The sequence below is a fragment of the Heterodontus francisci genome, unplaced genomic scaffold (genome assembly GCF_036365525.1).
Source record: "Heterodontus francisci isolate sHetFra1 unplaced genomic scaffold, sHetFra1.hap1 HAP1_SCAFFOLD_374, whole genome shotgun sequence".
NCBI classification, from domain to species: Eukaryota; Metazoa; Chordata; class Chondrichthyes; order Heterodontiformes; family Heterodontidae; genus Heterodontus; species Heterodontus francisci.
In genome coordinates this window covers 377,564-393,834 of record NW_027140800.1, presented here as the reverse complement: position 1 = coordinate 393,834, position 16,271 = coordinate 377,564, and the positions used below count along the sequence as shown (strand labels likewise).

At 46.7% G+C, this 16,271-nt stretch overlaps 1 pseudogene; it reads right to left on the bottom strand.

The window, feature by feature from the left end:
- Positions 1-9,185: 9,185 nt before the first annotated feature.
- On the bottom strand, positions 9,186-16,137 carry LOC137361172 (zinc finger protein 665-like; annotated as a pseudogene).
- Positions 16,138-16,271: the final 134 nt, after the last annotated feature.

Sequence of the window (16,271 nt, the reverse complement as noted above, 5' to 3'; positions counted from 1 at the left end):
AACGTGGATAGGTGAGGGGGAGGAATGGTTCTTGGAGGTACCTGGTTATAGATGTTTTCATAAGATTAGGAATGGTGGTAAAAGAGGTGGGGGGGTGGCATTGTTAGTTAGAAATAGTGTAACAACTGCTGAAAGAATTTTCGAGGAGGATCTGCCGACTGAGGCACTGTGGGTTGAGGTCAGGAACAGGAAAGGAGCAGTCACCTTGATGGGAGTTTTCTATCGGCCCCCCAATAGCAGCAGGGAGGTGGAAGAGCAGATTGGGAAACAGATTTTGGAAAGGAGCAGAAGTCACAGGGTAGTAATTATGGGGGATTTCAACTTCCCAAATATTGATTGGCAACTCTTTAGATCGAATAGTTTGGATGGGGTAGTGTTTGTGCAGTATGTCCAGGAAGCTTTTCTGACTCAGTATGTAGACTGCCCGACCAGAGGGGAGGCAATATTGGATTTGGTACTAGGTAATGAACCAGGGCAAGTGATAGAGCTGTTGGTGGGCGAGCACTTTGGAGATAGTGATCACAATTCTGTAGCATTCACTGTGGTAATGGAGAGGGATAGGTATGTGCAACAGGGCGAGGTTTACAATTGGGGGAAGGGTAGATATGATGCTGTCAGGCAGGAACTGAGGAGCATAAGTTGGGAGCATATGCTGGCAGGGAAGGGCACGGTCGAAATGTGGAACTTTTTCAAGGAGCAGATAGTAGGGGCCATTGATAAGCATGTCCCTGTCAGACAGGGAAGGGATGGTCATGTGAGGGAACCGTGGTTGACAAGAGAGGTTGAGAGTCTTGTTAGGAAGAAGAAGGATGCGTATATAAGGTTGAGGAAAAAGGGCACAGGCATAGCTCTGGAGGGATACAAGATGGCCAGGAAGGATCTGAAGAAAGGGATTAGGAGAGCTAAGAGAGGGCATGAAAAATGCTTGGCGGGTAGGATAAAAGAAAACCCCAAGGCCTTTTACGCGTATGTCAGAAATATGAGGATGACTAGGGGGACCGTAGGTCCGGTCAAGGACAATAGCGGGAGACTGTGTGTTGAGCCGGAAGAGATAAGTGAGGTTTTGAATGAGTACTTCTCTTCGGTATTTACGAATGAGAAGGGGTGTATTACTGAAGAGGACGGTGTGAAACAGACTGGTAAGCTCGAGGAAGTGCTCGTTAGGAGGGAAGATGTGTTGGGGTTTTTGAATAACTTGAAGATAGACAAGTCTCCCGGGCCTGACGGGGTATATCCAAGGATGTTATGGGAAGCAAGGGATGAAATTGCAGAGCCGCTGGCAATGATCTTTTCATCTTCTCTGTTGACGGGGGTGGTACCAGGTGATTGGAGGGTGGCAAATGTTGTGCCCCTGTTCAAGAAAGGGAATAGGAACAACCCTGGGAATTACAGGCCAGTTAGTCTTACTTCGGTGGTAGGCAAGTTGATGGAAAAGGTGCTGAGGGATAGGATTTCTGAGCATCTGGAAAGACACTGCTTGATTCGGGACAGTCAGCACGGTTTTGTGAGGGGTAGGTCTTGCCTCACAAGCCTGATTGAATTCTTTGAGCAGGTGACCAAGCAAGTGGATGAGGGTAAACCAGTGGATGTGGTGTACATGGATTTTAGTAAGGCATTTGATAAGGTCCCCCATGGTAGACTTATGGAGAAAGTCAGGAGGCATGGGATAGTGGGGAATGTGGCCAGTTGGATTAAGAATTGGCTAACTGATAGAAGGCAGAGAGTGGTCTTAGATGGTAAATACTCAGCCTGGAGCCCAGTTACCAGTGGCGTGCCACAGGGATCAGTTCTGGGTCCTCTCCTGTTTGTGATTTTTATTAACGACTTGGATGAGGAAGTCGAAGGGTGGGTCAGTAAATTTGCAGATGATACAAAGGTTGGTGGAGTTGTGGATACCGAGGAGGGCTATTGTCGTCTGCAAAGGGACTTGGATAGGTTGCAGTGCTGGGCTGAAAAGTGGCAGATGGAGTTTAACCCTGAAAAGTGTGAGGTCGTCCATTTTGGAAGGACAAACACGAATGCAAAATACTGGGTTAACGGTAGGGTTCTTGGGCATGTGGAGGAGCAGAGAGACCTTGGGGTCTATGTGCATAGATCGTTGAAAGTTGCAACTCAAGTGGATAGGGCTGTGAAGAAGGCATATGGGGTGTTAGCGTTCATTAGCAGAGGGATTGAATTTAAGAGCCGTGAGGTGATGATGCAGCTGTACAGGACCTTGGTAAGGCCTCATTTGGAGTACTGTGTGCAGTTCTGGTCGCCTCATTTTAGGAAGGATGTGGAAGCCTTGGAGAGGGTGCAGAGGAGATTTACCAGGATGTTGCCTGGAATGGAGAATAAGTCTTACGAGGAAAGGCTGAACATTCTAGGCCTCTTCTCATTAGAACGGAGAAGGATGAGGGGTGACATGATAGAGGTTTATAAGATGATCAGGGGAATAGATAGGGTAGACAGTCAGAAACTTTTTCCCCGGGTGGAGCAAAGCGTTACAAGGGGTCATAAATTTAAGGTGAAGGGTGGGAGATATAAGGGGGATGTCAGGGGAAGGTTCTTTACCCAGAGAGTGGTCGGGGCATGGAATGCCTTGCCTGGGGAAGTTGTTGAGTCAGAAACTTTAGGGACTTTCAAACGGCTTTTAGATAGGTATATGGATAAAGGAGAATGATGGGGTATAGATTAAATTGTCCTTGACAGAGGACAAAGGATCGGCACAACATCGTGGGCCGAAGGGCCTGTTCTGTGCTGTATTTTTCTATGTTCTATGTTCTAGTACCTCAGAGGTAGTAATCTCAGGATTGCTACCAGTGCCACGTGATAGTCAGAGGAGAAATGAAAGATTAGTCAGGATGAATGCGGGGCTTGACAGATGGTGCAGGAGGGATGGGTTCAGATTTTTGGGACATTGGGAACGGTTCTGGGGGAGGTGGGACTATTACAAATTGGACGGTCTACACATGGGCCGGACTGGAACCCATGTCCTTGGGGGTGCCTTTGCTAACGCTGTTGGAGAGGGTTTAAACTAATGTGGCAGGGGGATGGGAACCAAATGAGGAGGTCAGTGGACAGTAAGGAGGTAGTAACTAAAGCCTGTAAGCAACTATATATTGAAGTCAGCGTGACAAAGGGAAAGAGTAGGCAGGGAGCAGATGATGTATGCAAAGAGACTGGTGGTCTGAGGTGCATTTGTTTTAATGCAAGAAGTGTAGTAGGTAAGGCAGATGAACTTAGGGCTTGGATTAGTACCTGGGAGTATGATGTTATTGCTATTACTGAGTCTTGGTTGAGGGAAAGGCATGAAATGCAACTAAATATCCCAGGAAACCGATGCTTCAGGCGGGATAGAGAGGGAGGTAAAAGGGGTGGAGGAGTTGCATTACTGGTCAAAGAGGATATCACAGCTGTGCTGAAGGAGGGCACTATGGATGACTCGATTAGTGAGGCAAAATCGGCAGAACTCAGAAATACGAAGGGTGCGGTAACAATGTTGGGGCTGTACTACAGGCCTCCCAACAGCGAGCGTGAGATAGAGGTACACATATGTAAACAGATTATGGAAAGATGTAGGAGCAACAGGGTGGTGGCGATAGGAGATTTTAATTTTCCCAACATTGACTGGGATTCACTGAGTGTTAGAGGTCGAGATGGAGCAGAATTTGTAAGGAACATCCAGGAGGGTTTTCTAGAACAGTATGTAAATAGTACAACTCGGGAAGGGGCCATACTGGACCTGGTGTTGGGGAATGAGCCCGGCCAATTGGTTGAAGCTTTAGTAGGGGACTACTTTGGGAATAGCGATCACAATTCCGTAAGTTTTAGAATACTCATGGTCAAAGACGAGAGTGGTCCGAAAGGAAGAGTGCTAAATTGGGGGAAGGCCAACTATAGCAAAATTCGGCAGGAGCTGGAGAATGTGGATTGATAGCAGCTGTTTGAAGGTAAATCCACATTTGATATGTGGGAGGCCTTTAAAGAGAGGTTGATTAGCGTGCAGGAGAGACATGTTCCTGTGAAAATGAGGGATAGAAATGGCAAGATTAGGGAACCATGGATGACAGGTGAAATTGTGAGACTAGCTAAGAGGAAAAAGGAAGCATACATAAGGTGTAGGCGGCTGAAGAAAGACGAAGCTTTGAAAGAATATCGAGAATGTAGGACCAATCTGAAACGAGGAATTAAGAGGGCTAAAAGGAGTCATGAAATATCTTTAGCAAACAGGGTGAAGGAAAATCCCAAAGCCTTTTATTCATATATAAGGAGCAAGAGGGTAACTCGAGAAAGGATTGGCCCACTTAAGGACAAAGGAGGAAAGTTATGCGTGGAGTCAGAGAAAATGGGTGAGATTTTAAACGAGTACTTTGCTTCGGTAGACACCGAGGAGAGGGACATGACGGATGTTGAGGTTAGGGATAAATGTTTGATGACTCTAGGTCAAGTCGACATAATGAGGGAGGAAGTGCTGGGTATTCTAAAAGGCATTAAGGTGGACAAGTCCCCAGGTCGGGATGGGATCTATCCCAGGTTACTGTGGGAAGCGAGAGAGGAAATAGCTGGGGCCTAACAGATATCTTTGCAGCATCCTTAAACACGGGTGAGGTCCCGGATGACTGGAGAATTGCTAATGTTGTTCCCTTGTTTAAGAAGGATAGCAGGGATAATCCAGGTAATTATAGACCTGTGAGCCTGACGTCAGTGGTAGGGAAGCTGCTGGAGATGATACTGAGGGATAGGATCTATTCCCATTTGGAAGAAAATGGGCTTATCAGTGATAGGAAACATGGTTTTGTGCAGGGAAGGTCATGTCTTACCAACTTAATAGAATTCTTTGAGGAAGTGACAAAGTTGATTGATGAGGGAAGGGCTGTAGATGTCATATACATGGACTTCAGTAAGGCGTTTGTTAAGGTTCCCCATGGTAGGTTGATGGAGAAAGTGAAGTCGAATGGGGTCCAAGGTGTACTAGCCAGATGGATAAAGAACTGGCTGGGCAACAGGAGACAGAGAGTAGCAGTCGAAGGGAGTTTCTCAAAATGGAGACGTGTGACCAGTGGTGTTCCACAGGGATCCGTGCTGGGACCACTGTTGTTTGTGATATACATTAATGATTTGGAGGAAAGTATCAGTGATCTGATTAGCAAGTTTGCAGACGACACTAAGATTGGTGGAGTAGCAGATAGTGAAGCGGACTGTCAGAGAATACAGCAGAATATAGATAGATTGGAGAGTTGGGCAGAGAAATGCAGATGGTGTTCAATCAGGGCAAATGCGAGGTGATGCATTTTGGAAGATCCAACTCAAGAGTGAACTATACAGTAAATGGAAAAGTCCTGGGGCAAATTGATGTACAGAGAGATTTGTGTGTTCAGGTCCATTGTTCCCTGCAGGTGGCAGCGCAGGTCAATAGATTGGTCAAGAAGGCAGACGGCATGCTTTCCTTCATCGGACGGGGAAATGAGCACAAGAGTTGGCAGGTCATGTTACAGTTGTATAATAGTTTGGTTCGGCCACATTTGGAATACTGCGTGCAGTTCTGGTCGCCACATTACCAAAAGGATGTAGATGCTTTGGAGAGGGTGCAGAGGAGGTTCACCAGGATGTTGCCTGGTATGGAGGGCGCTAGCTATGAAGAGAGGTTGAGTAGAATAGGATTATTTTCATTAGAAAGACGAAGGTTGAGGGGGCACCTGATTGAGGTGTACAAAATCATGAGCGGTATGGACAGGGTTGATAGCAAGAAGCTTTTTCCCAGAGTGGGGGTTCAATTACTAGGGGTCACGACTTCAAAGTGAGAGGGTAAATGTTTAGGGGAGATATGAGTGGAAAGTTCTTTACGCAGAGGGTGGTGGGTGCCTGGAATGCGGTGCCAGCGGAAGTGGTAGACGCGGGTACGATAGCGTCTTTTAAGATGTGTCCAGACAGATACATGAATGGGTCGGAAGCAAAGAGATACAGACCCTTAGAAAATAGGCGACATGTTTAGATAGAGGATCTGGATCGGCGCAGGCTTGGAGGGCCGAAGGGACTGTTCCTGTGCTGTAATTTTCTTTGTTCTTTGTTCTTTGTTACTGACCCCCTCGCACCATCTGCATCTGCTAGTGTCGCTGTGTCACTGCAGTTACGGTCCCCCTCTCACCATCTCCATCTGCTGGTGTCCCTGTCTCACTGCAGTTACTGCCCCCCTCTCACCATACCCATCTGCTGGTGTCCCTGTCTCACTGCAGTTACTGTCCCCCCTCACCATCTGCATTGCTGGTGTTCCTGCTCACTGCAGTTACTTTCCCTGCTTTCATCATCTCCATCCGCTGGTGTCCTTGCCTCACTGCAGATATCTGTCTCCTCTTATCATCTCCTTCTGCTGGTGTCCCTGTCTCACTGAAGTTACTGTCCCCTCTCACCATCTCCATCTGCTGGAGTCCCTGTCTCACTGAAGTTACTGTCCCCTCTCACCATTTCCATCTGCTGGTCTCCCAGCCTCACAGCAGTTAATGCCCCCTCTCACCATCTCCATCTGCTGCTGTCCCTGTCTCACTGCAATTACTGTCCTCCTCTCACCATCTCCATCTGCTGGTGTCCCTGTCTCATTGCAGTTACCGCCCACTCTCACCATTCCCATCTGCTGGTGTCCCTGTCTCACTGCAGTTACTGTCCCCCCTCATCATCTGCATTGCTGGTGTTCCTGTCTCACTGCAGTTACTTTCCCTGCTTTCACCATCTCCATCAGCTGGTGTCCTTGCCTCACTGCAGCTATCTGCCTCCTCTTATCAACTCCTTCTGCTGGTGTCCCTGTCTCACTGAAGTTACTGTCCCCTCTCACCATCTCCATTTGCTGGTGTCCCTGTATCACTGAAGTTACTCTCCACCTCTCATCATCTCCATCTGCTGGTCTCCCAGCCACATTGCAGTTACTGTCCCCCCTCTCACCATCTCTATCTGCTGGTGTCCCTGCCTCACTGCAGTTACTGCTCCCTCTCACCATCCCCATCTGCTGCTGTCCCTGTCTCACTGCAATTTCTGTCCTCCTCTCACCATCTCCATCTGCTGGTGTCCCTGTCTCACTGCAGTTACTATGCCCCTCTCACCATCCCCATCTGCTGGTGTCCCTGTCTCACTGCAGTTACTGACCCCGCTCACCATTTCCATCTGCTGGTGTCCCTGTCTCACTGCAGTTACTGCCCCCTCTCAACATCTCCATCTGCTGGTGTCCCTGTCTCACTGCAGTTTCTGAGCCACTCTCACCATCTCCGCTGCCCCTCTCTTATTCACCAGGTTTCAGTGCTTTTTAAATCCACTCCTCTCCCACTGCTCCTCTCTTATTCACCAGGTTTTAGTGCTTTTTAATTCCACTCCTCTCCCACTGCTCCTCTCTTATTCACCAGGTTTCGGTGGTTTCTAAATCCGCTCCTCTCTCACTGTTCCTGTCTTATGCACCAGGTTTGGTGCTTTTTAAATCCACTCCTCCCCACTGCTCCTCTCTTATTCAGCAGGTTTCGGTGCGTTCTAAATCCCTTCCTCTCCCGCTGCTCCTGTCTTATTCACCAGGTTTTGATGCTTTTTAAAACCACTCCTCTCCCACTGCTCCTCTCTTATTCACCAGGTTTTGATGCTATTTAAATCCACTCCTCTCCCACCGCTCCTCTCCTATTCAGCAGGTTTCGGTGCGTTCTAAATCCGCTCCTCTCCCACTGCTCCTCTCTTATCCAACAGGTTTTGATGCTTTTTAAATCCACTCCTCTCCCACTGCTCCTCTCTTATTCACCAGGTTTCGGTGCTTTTTAAATCCACTCCTCTCCCACTGCTCCTCTCTTATTTACCAGGTTTTAGTTATTTTTAAATCCACTCCTCTCCCACTGCTCCTCTCTTATTTACCAGGTTTTAGTTATTTTTAAATCCACTCCTCTCCCGCTGCTACTCTCTTATTCACCAGGTTTTAGTTATTTTTAAATCCACTACTCCCCCACTGCTATTCTCTTATTCACCAGATTTTAGTGTATTTTAAATCCACTCCTCCCCCACTGCTCCTCTCTTATTCACCAGATTTCAGTGTTTTTTAGATCCACTCCTCTCCCACTGCTTCTCTGTTATTCACCAGCTTTTGGTGCTTGTTAATTCCTCTCCTCTCCCACTGCTCCTCTCTTATTCACCAGGTTCGGAGCTTTTTAAATCCACTCCTCTCCCACTGCTGCTCTCCTTTTCACCAGGTTTTGGTGCTTATTAAATCCTCTCCTCCCCCACTGATCCTCTCTTATTCACCTGGTGTTAGTGCTTTTTAATTCTTCTCCACCCCCACTGCCCCTCTCTTATTCACCAGGTTTTGGTGCTTTTTAATCCACTCCTGTCCCACTGCTCCTCTCTTATTCACCTGGTTTTAGTGCTTTTTAATTCCACTCCTTTCCCACTGCTCCTCTCTTATTCACCAGGATTCTGCAGATCTCCTTTAAGTTCAAATGAATTCTCCTTTGATTGCTTGAGATAAGTACTCATATAAATTTAATTTTGCAAATGGATTCCTATTTTTAATGCCGGACTTGGCGGTATTGCGTGGAGTTTTACATTAATGACAGAAACGCTGCAACTATCTCTCCTTCTCAAACTCTTGGTTTCAAAAGATAACAAATAACCAAAGTTTTTGAAAAGGCAAAGCCTTTAACCCAAATTGTGACAATGCTGTGACATTTGATGTCTGCAGATAAGTTCTGTAATTCATAAAGCTGCTGGACCTCTTGCTGTGGTATCAGTTCTCATATGACCCTGGAAACTATTGGCACCTGTTTTAAAAAAAATAGCACAAACAATCCACTGTCGCTCTGCCCCAAAACCCAATCTGTTAATCTGTCCAATTTTATTTGTCAGTTTAGAAATTGAAAGTCTAATAATATTCAATATATAAATTTTACTCTCAGCAATGCAAACGTTGTATGGTGAATTAAATACAAACAACAGCTGCTGCGGAGTTTATTTCTTTGCTTGTCCCCAAAGGGAAAAGAGCAAAACATTCTCAGATGTGTCACTTTATGTAACTTCTTTGGAAAACATATCGATTGAAAAACACTTTCTGGCCTACCTTATCTTGAATGAACTTTATAACTTACTTTATTTCTCCTCGAAGACTCGTTTATGATCTTTAACAACATGAATTCATTTATTCTCTTTATATATTTTCTTATAAGTGCCTTTGATCACTTGTGGGGGCATTACTTTCTCCACATTCGCCAAAATGATTTTTCCTCCCAAGATGCATGTTGGCCAGTCTCACGAACTCGAGATCCTTCTTTTCTGTTAAAAAGATTTTGCAATGTGTCAAGTCCCATCTGGGGTGTCATAATGTAAGATTCAATAAGAAAGAGGTCGTTTATAGCCCCTTCTAAGGTGGGAAAAGACTTTGCAGTACCAAGCTTGATGTGAATCGACTTTATTGAGATAAATGTAAAGACAAGTTTGTTCAGTTTTCATATAAACCATAGGCACTAGCTCAGACAGTAATTAACAGCCTAACACAGATAATGCATATGAACATACTAACATACGAATTAGGAGCAGGAGCAGGCCACTCTGCCCTTCCAGACTACTCCGCCATTCAGTATGGTCATGTCTGAAGTGATTACTCCTCATTTCCACCGACCCCCGACAACCTTCCAACCCCTTGCTTATCAAGAAACTATCCACCTCTGGCTTCAAAATATTCCGAGACTCTGCTTCCACCATTTGTTGAGGAAAAGAATTCCAAAGAATCATTCCCCTCTGAGAGAAAATAATTCTCCTGATCTCTGTCTTAAATGGACGTCCCCTTATTTTTAAACAGTGACCCCTAGTTCCAGCAACAGTATCAGAGACTGGATGGCAAAGTACAAAGCTCTTTCCCTTGCAGTTTTTCTCTTCAACTTATTGATCAATCTCTTTCTCTTGTCTCATTGTTGTGCGAAAAATCTGTGTCGTACAGTATCAAAAACTGGACTTCTTCAACCTGGCAGCTTTCCAGTTAGCCTTCCCCTCTCCCAAACAATGACTACTCTTGTATTGAAGGATGCCTTTCTGAACCAACCAAGAATATTTTTTGATGGTTGCTAACCTTTCAAATTTGTGCAATTCGTATCCCTTTGTTTTGACTGCTTTATCTCAATATTTTTCCATTTCGAGATTCTTTATCTCATTACGAGACAAATCTACACAGGAGCTGTTTTCACTGTCTGCTTTCAAAGTCTCACCTTTTTCTGCATGTAAGCATTTTAAAATTTGACATAATCTCCCAGAATGGCCCTACTTTGACATCTAGTCTATACTGTGCCCTACCTTGACCTCTTGTCGAGACTGTGCCCTATTTCATAAGATCATAAGATCATAAGAACTATGAGCAGGAGTAGGCCGTCCAGCCCCTCGAACCTGCTCCGCCGTTCAATAAGATCATGGCTGATCTTTTCATGGACTCATATCCACTTACCCGCGCTCCCACCGGATCCCTTAATTCCTTTATTGTTCAAAAAGGTATCTAGCTTAGCTTTAAAGACGTTTCCTGAAGAAAAGTCAACTACTTCACTGGGCAAGGAATTCCATAGATTAACAACCCTCTGGGTGAAGAAGTTACTTCTTAATTCTGTCCTAAACCTGCTCCCTCTAATCCTGAGGCTATGCCCTCTTGTCCTAGCTTCACCTGCCAGTGGAAACATCCTCTCTACTTGTATATTATCTATTCCCTTCATAATTTTATATGTTTCTATAAGATCCCCCCTCATTCTTCTGGAACTGCAATGAATATAATCCCAATCTATTCAGTCTCTCCTCATAAGCCTCAACTCCAGAATCAACCTAGTGAACCTCCTCTGCACCCTCTCCAGTGCCAGTATATCCTTTCTCAAGTAAGGAGACCAAAACTGCACACAGTACTCCAGGTGCGGCCTCACCAGTACCTTGTACAGCTGAAACATAACCTCTCTGCTTTTAAACTCAATCCCTTTAGCAATGAAGGACAAAATTCCATTTGCCTTCCTAATTACTTGCTGCACCTGCAGACCAACCTTCTGCGATTCATGCACAAGGACACCCAGGTCCCTCTGCATAGCAGCATGCTGCAACTTTTTACCATTCAAGTAATAATACTTTTTACTGTTACTCCTACCCAAATGAATGACTTCACATTTATTAACATTGTATTCCATCTGCCAGCCTTTGCCCACTCACTCAATGTATCTATGTTCCTCTGCAAAGTTTCACAGTCATCTGCACATTTTGCTCTGCCACTCAGCTTAGTGTCATCTGCAAACTTTGACACCCTACACGTGGTCCCCAACTCCTAATCATCTATATGAATTGTAAATAATTGTGGTACCAACACCGATCCCTGAGCCACACCACTCGTGACTGATTGCCAACCAGAATAGCACTCATTTTTCCACACTCTCTGCTTCCTGTTAGTCAACCAATCCTCTATCCATGCTAATACTTTACCCCTAACGCCATGCATCCTTATCTTATGCAGCAGCCTCTTATGTGGCACGTTGTCGAAGGACTTTTGGAAATCTAGGTACACCACATCCACTGGGTCCCCATTGTCCACCTTGCTCGTAATGTCATCATAGAATTCCAAAAGATTTGTCAAGCATGACTTGCCCTTCATGAACCCATGCTGTGTCTGCCCAACGGGACAATTTCTATCGAGATGCCCTGCTATTTCTTCCTTGATAAGAGACTCAAGCATCTTCCCCACTACAGAGATTAAGCTAACCGGTCTATAATTCCCCATCTTTTGTCTACCTCCCTTTTTAAACAGAGGCGTCACATCTGTTGTTTTCCAATCAACTGGGACTACCCCAGAGTCCAGCGAATTTTGGAAAATTACCGTCAGTGCACCTGCTATTTCTCCCGCCATCTCATTTAGTACCCTGGGATGCATTACATCAGGGCCAGGAGACTTATCAATCCTTATCTCCATAAGCTTGCCCAACACTACCTCTTCTATAATAATGATTGTTTCCAGGTCCTCACCTTCTCTTTGTCAATTCTTCTTTGGCCTCCTTATCTCGAGAGACAATGGGTACGCGCCTGGTGGTTTGTGATTTGTGAAGCAGCGCCTGGAGTGGCTATAAAGGCCAATTCTAGAGTGACAGGCTCTTCCACAGGTGCTGCAGAGAAATTTGTTTGTCGGGGCTGTTGCACAGTTGGCTCTCCCCTTGCGCCTCTATCTTTTTTCCTGCCAACTACTAAGCCTCTTCGACTCGCCATATTTTAGCCCCGTCTTTATGGCTGCCCGCCAGCTCTGGCGAACGCTGGCAATTGACTCCCACGACTTGTGTTTCCAGGTCCTCACCTACGAAAGCAGGTAGGATGACTGAGTGAATCTCTTCCCACACTCTGAGCAGGTGAAAGGTCTCTCCCCAGTGTGAACTCACTGGTGTCTCAGCAGGCAGGATGACTGAGCGAATCTCTGCCCACATTCTGAGCAGTTGAATGGTCTCTCTCCAGTCTCAACTCACTGTTGTATCAGCAGGTAGGATGACTGAGTGAATCTCTTTCCACACTCTGAGCAGGTGAACGGTCTCTCCCCAGTGTGAACTCACTAGTGTATCAGCAGGTAGGATGACTGAGTGAATCCATTCCCACAATCTGAACAGTTGAACGGTCTCTCCCCAGTAATAACACACTGGTGTATCAGCTGGTAGGATGACAGAGTGAATCTCTTCCCACACTCTGAGCAGGTGAATGGTCTCTCCCCATTGTGAACTCACTGGTGTAGAAGCAGGTACGATGTCTGAGTGAATCTCTTCCCACAATCTGAACAGTTGAACGGTCTCTCCCCAGTAATAACACACTGGTGTATCAGCTGGTAGGATGACAGAGTGAATCTCTTCCCACACTCTGAGCAGGTGAAAGGTCTCTCCCCACTGTGAACTCACTGGTGTATCAGCAGGTTGGATGACTGAGTGTATCACTTCCCACACTCTGAGCAGGTGAATGGTCTCTCTTCAATGTGAACTCATTCTTGTTTCAGCAGGTAGGATGACTGAGTGAATCTCCGTCCAGACTCTGAGCAGGTGAATGGTCTCTCTCCAGTGGTAACTCAGTGGTGTATCAGCAGGTAGGATGACAGAGTGAATCTCTTTCCCACACTCTGAGCAGGTGAAAGATCTCTCCCCAGTCTGAACTCACTGGTGTATCAGCAGGTTGGATGACTGAGTGAATCACTTCCCACACTCTGAGCAGGTGAATGGTCTCTCTTCAATGTGAACTCACTGTTGTTTCAGCAGGTAGGATGACTGAGTGAATCTCCGTCCAGACTCTGAGCAGTTGAATGGTCTCTCCCCAGTGTTAACTTACTGGTGTATCAGCAGGTAGGATGACTGAATGCATCCCTTCCCACACTCTGAGCAGGTGAATGGTCTCTCTTCAATGTGAACTCACTGTTGTTTCAGCAGGTAGGATGACTGAGTGAATCTCCGTCCAGACTCTGAGCAGGTGAATGGTCTCTCCCCAGTGTTAACTCACCGGTGTATCAGCAGGTAGGATGACTGAGTGAATGTCTTCCCACACCATGAGCAGGTGAACGGTCTCTACCAAGTGTGAACTCACTGGTGTATCAGCAGGTAGGATGACTGAATGCATCCCTTCCCACACTCTGAACAGGAGAACGGTCTCTACCCAGTGATAACTCATTGTTATATGAGCTGGTAGGATGACTGAGTGAATCTCTGTCCACACTCTGAGCAGGTGAACGGTCTCTCCACAGTGTTAACTCACTAGTGTATCAGCAGGTAGGATGACAGAGTGAATCTCTTTCCCACACTCTGAGCAGGTGAAAGGTCTCTCCCCAGGGTGAAATCACTGGTGTATCACCAGGCAGGATGACTGAGTGAATCTCATCCCACACTCTGAGCAGCTGAATGGTCTCTCCCCAGTGTGAACTCAATGGTGCATCAGCAGGCAGAATGACGGAGTGAATCTCTTCCCACACTCTGAGCAGGTGAATGGACAAACCGCAGTGTGAACTCACTGGTGTATCAGGAGGTAGGATGACTGAGTGAATCTCTTTCTTACACTCTGAGCAGGTGAACGGTCCCTGCCCAGTGTGAACTCACTGGTGTATCAGCAGGCAGGATGACTGAGTGAATCTCTTTCACACAATCTGAACAGGTGAACGGTCTCGCCCCAGTGTGAGCTCACTGGTGTATCAGCAGGTAGGATGACTGAGTAAATCTCATCCCACACTCTGAGCAGGTGAACGTTCTGTCCCAAGTGTGAACTCACTGGTATATCAGCAGGTTGGATGACTGAGTGAATCACTTCCCACACTCTGAGCAGGTGAACGGTCTCTCCCCATTGTCAACTCACTGTTGTATCAGCAGGTAGGATGACTGAGTGAATCTCTTCCCACACTCAGAGCGGGTGAACGGTCTCTCCCCATTGTGAACTCACTGGTGTATCAGCAGGTAGGATGACTGAGTGAAACCTTTCCTACACTCTGAGCAGGGGAATGGACTCTCCCCAGTGTGAACTCACTGGTGTATCAGCGGGTAGGATGACTGAGTGAATCACTGTCCACACTGTGAGCAGGTGATCGGTCTCTCCCCAGTGTTAACAAACTGGTGTATCAGCAGATAGGATGACAGAGTGAATCTCTTCCCACACTCTGAGCAGGTGAAAGGTCTCTCCCCAGTGTGAACTCAATGGTGTATCAGCAGGCAGGATGACTGAGCGAACTCTGCCCACATTCTGAGCAGTTGAATGGTCTCTCTCCAGTCTCAACGCACTGTTGTATCAGCAGGTAGGATGACTGAGTGAATCTCCTACCAGACTCTGAGCAGGTGAATGGTCTCTCCCCAGTGTTAACTCACTGGTGTATCAGCAGGTAGGATGACAGAGTGAATCTCTTTCCCACACTCTGAGCAGGTGAAAGGCCTCTCCCCAGTGTGAACGCACTGGTGTATAAGCAGGTTGGATGACTGAGTGAATCACTTCCCAATCTCTGAGCAGGTGAATGGTCTCTCCTCAATGTGAACTCACTGTTGTTTCAGCAGGTGGGATGACTGAGTGAATCTCCTACCAGACTCTGAGCAGGTGAATGGTCTCTCCCCAGTGTGAGCTCACTGGTGTATCAGCAGGTAGGATGACTGAGTGAATCTCATCACACAATCTGAGCAGGTGAACGGTCTCTCCCCAGTGTTAACAAACTGGTGTATCAGCAGGTAGGATGACTGAGTGAATCTCTTCCCACACTCTGAGCAGGTGAAAGGTCTCACCCCAGTGTGAACTCACTGGTGTCTCAGCAGGCAGGATGACTGAGCGAATCTCTGCCCACATTCTGAGCAGTTGAATGGTCTCTCTCCAGTCTCAACTCACTGTTGTATCAGCAGGTAGGATGACTGAGTGAATCTCTTTCCACACTCTGAGCAGGTGAATGGTCTCTCCCCAGTGTGAGCTCACTGGTGTATCAGCAGGTAGGATGACTGAGTGAATCTCATCCCACAATCTGAGCAGGTGAACGGTCTCTCCCCAGTGTTAACAAACTGGTGTATCAGCAGGTAGGATGACTGAGTGAATCTCTTCCCACACTCGGAGCAGGTGAAAGGTCTCACCCCAGTGTGAACTCACTGGTGTCTCAGCAGGCAGGATGACTGAGCGAATCTCTGCCCACATTCTGAGCAGTTGAATGGTCTCTCTCCAGTCTCAACTCACTGTTGTATCAGCAGGTAGGATGACTGAGTGAATCTCTTTCCACACTCTGAGCAGGTGAACGGTCTCTCCACAGTGTGAACTCACTGGTGTATCAGCAGGTAGGATGACTGAGTGAATCCATTCCCACAATCTGAACAGTTGAACGGTATCTCCCCAGTAATAACACACTGGTGTATCAGCTGGTAGGATGACAGAGTGAATCTCTTCCCACACTCGGAGCAGGTGAATGGTCTCTCCCCATTGTGAATTCACTGGTGTATAAGCAGGTAGGATGTCTGAGTGAATCCAATCCCACAATCTGAACAGTTGAACGGTCTCTCCCCAGTAATAACACACTGGTGTATCAGCTGGTCGGATGACAGAGTGAATCTCTTTCCCACACTCTGAGCAGGTGAAAGGTCTCTCCCCACTGTGAACTCACTGGTGTATCAGCAGGTAGGAACACTGAGTGAATCACTTCCCACACTCTGAGCAGGTGAATGGTCTCTCTTCAATGTGAACTCACTGTTGTTTCAGCAGGTAGGATGACTGAGTGAATCTCCGTCCAGACTCTGAGCAGGTGAATGGTCTCTCCCCAGTGTTAACTCAGTGGTGTATCAGCAGGTAGGATGACAGAG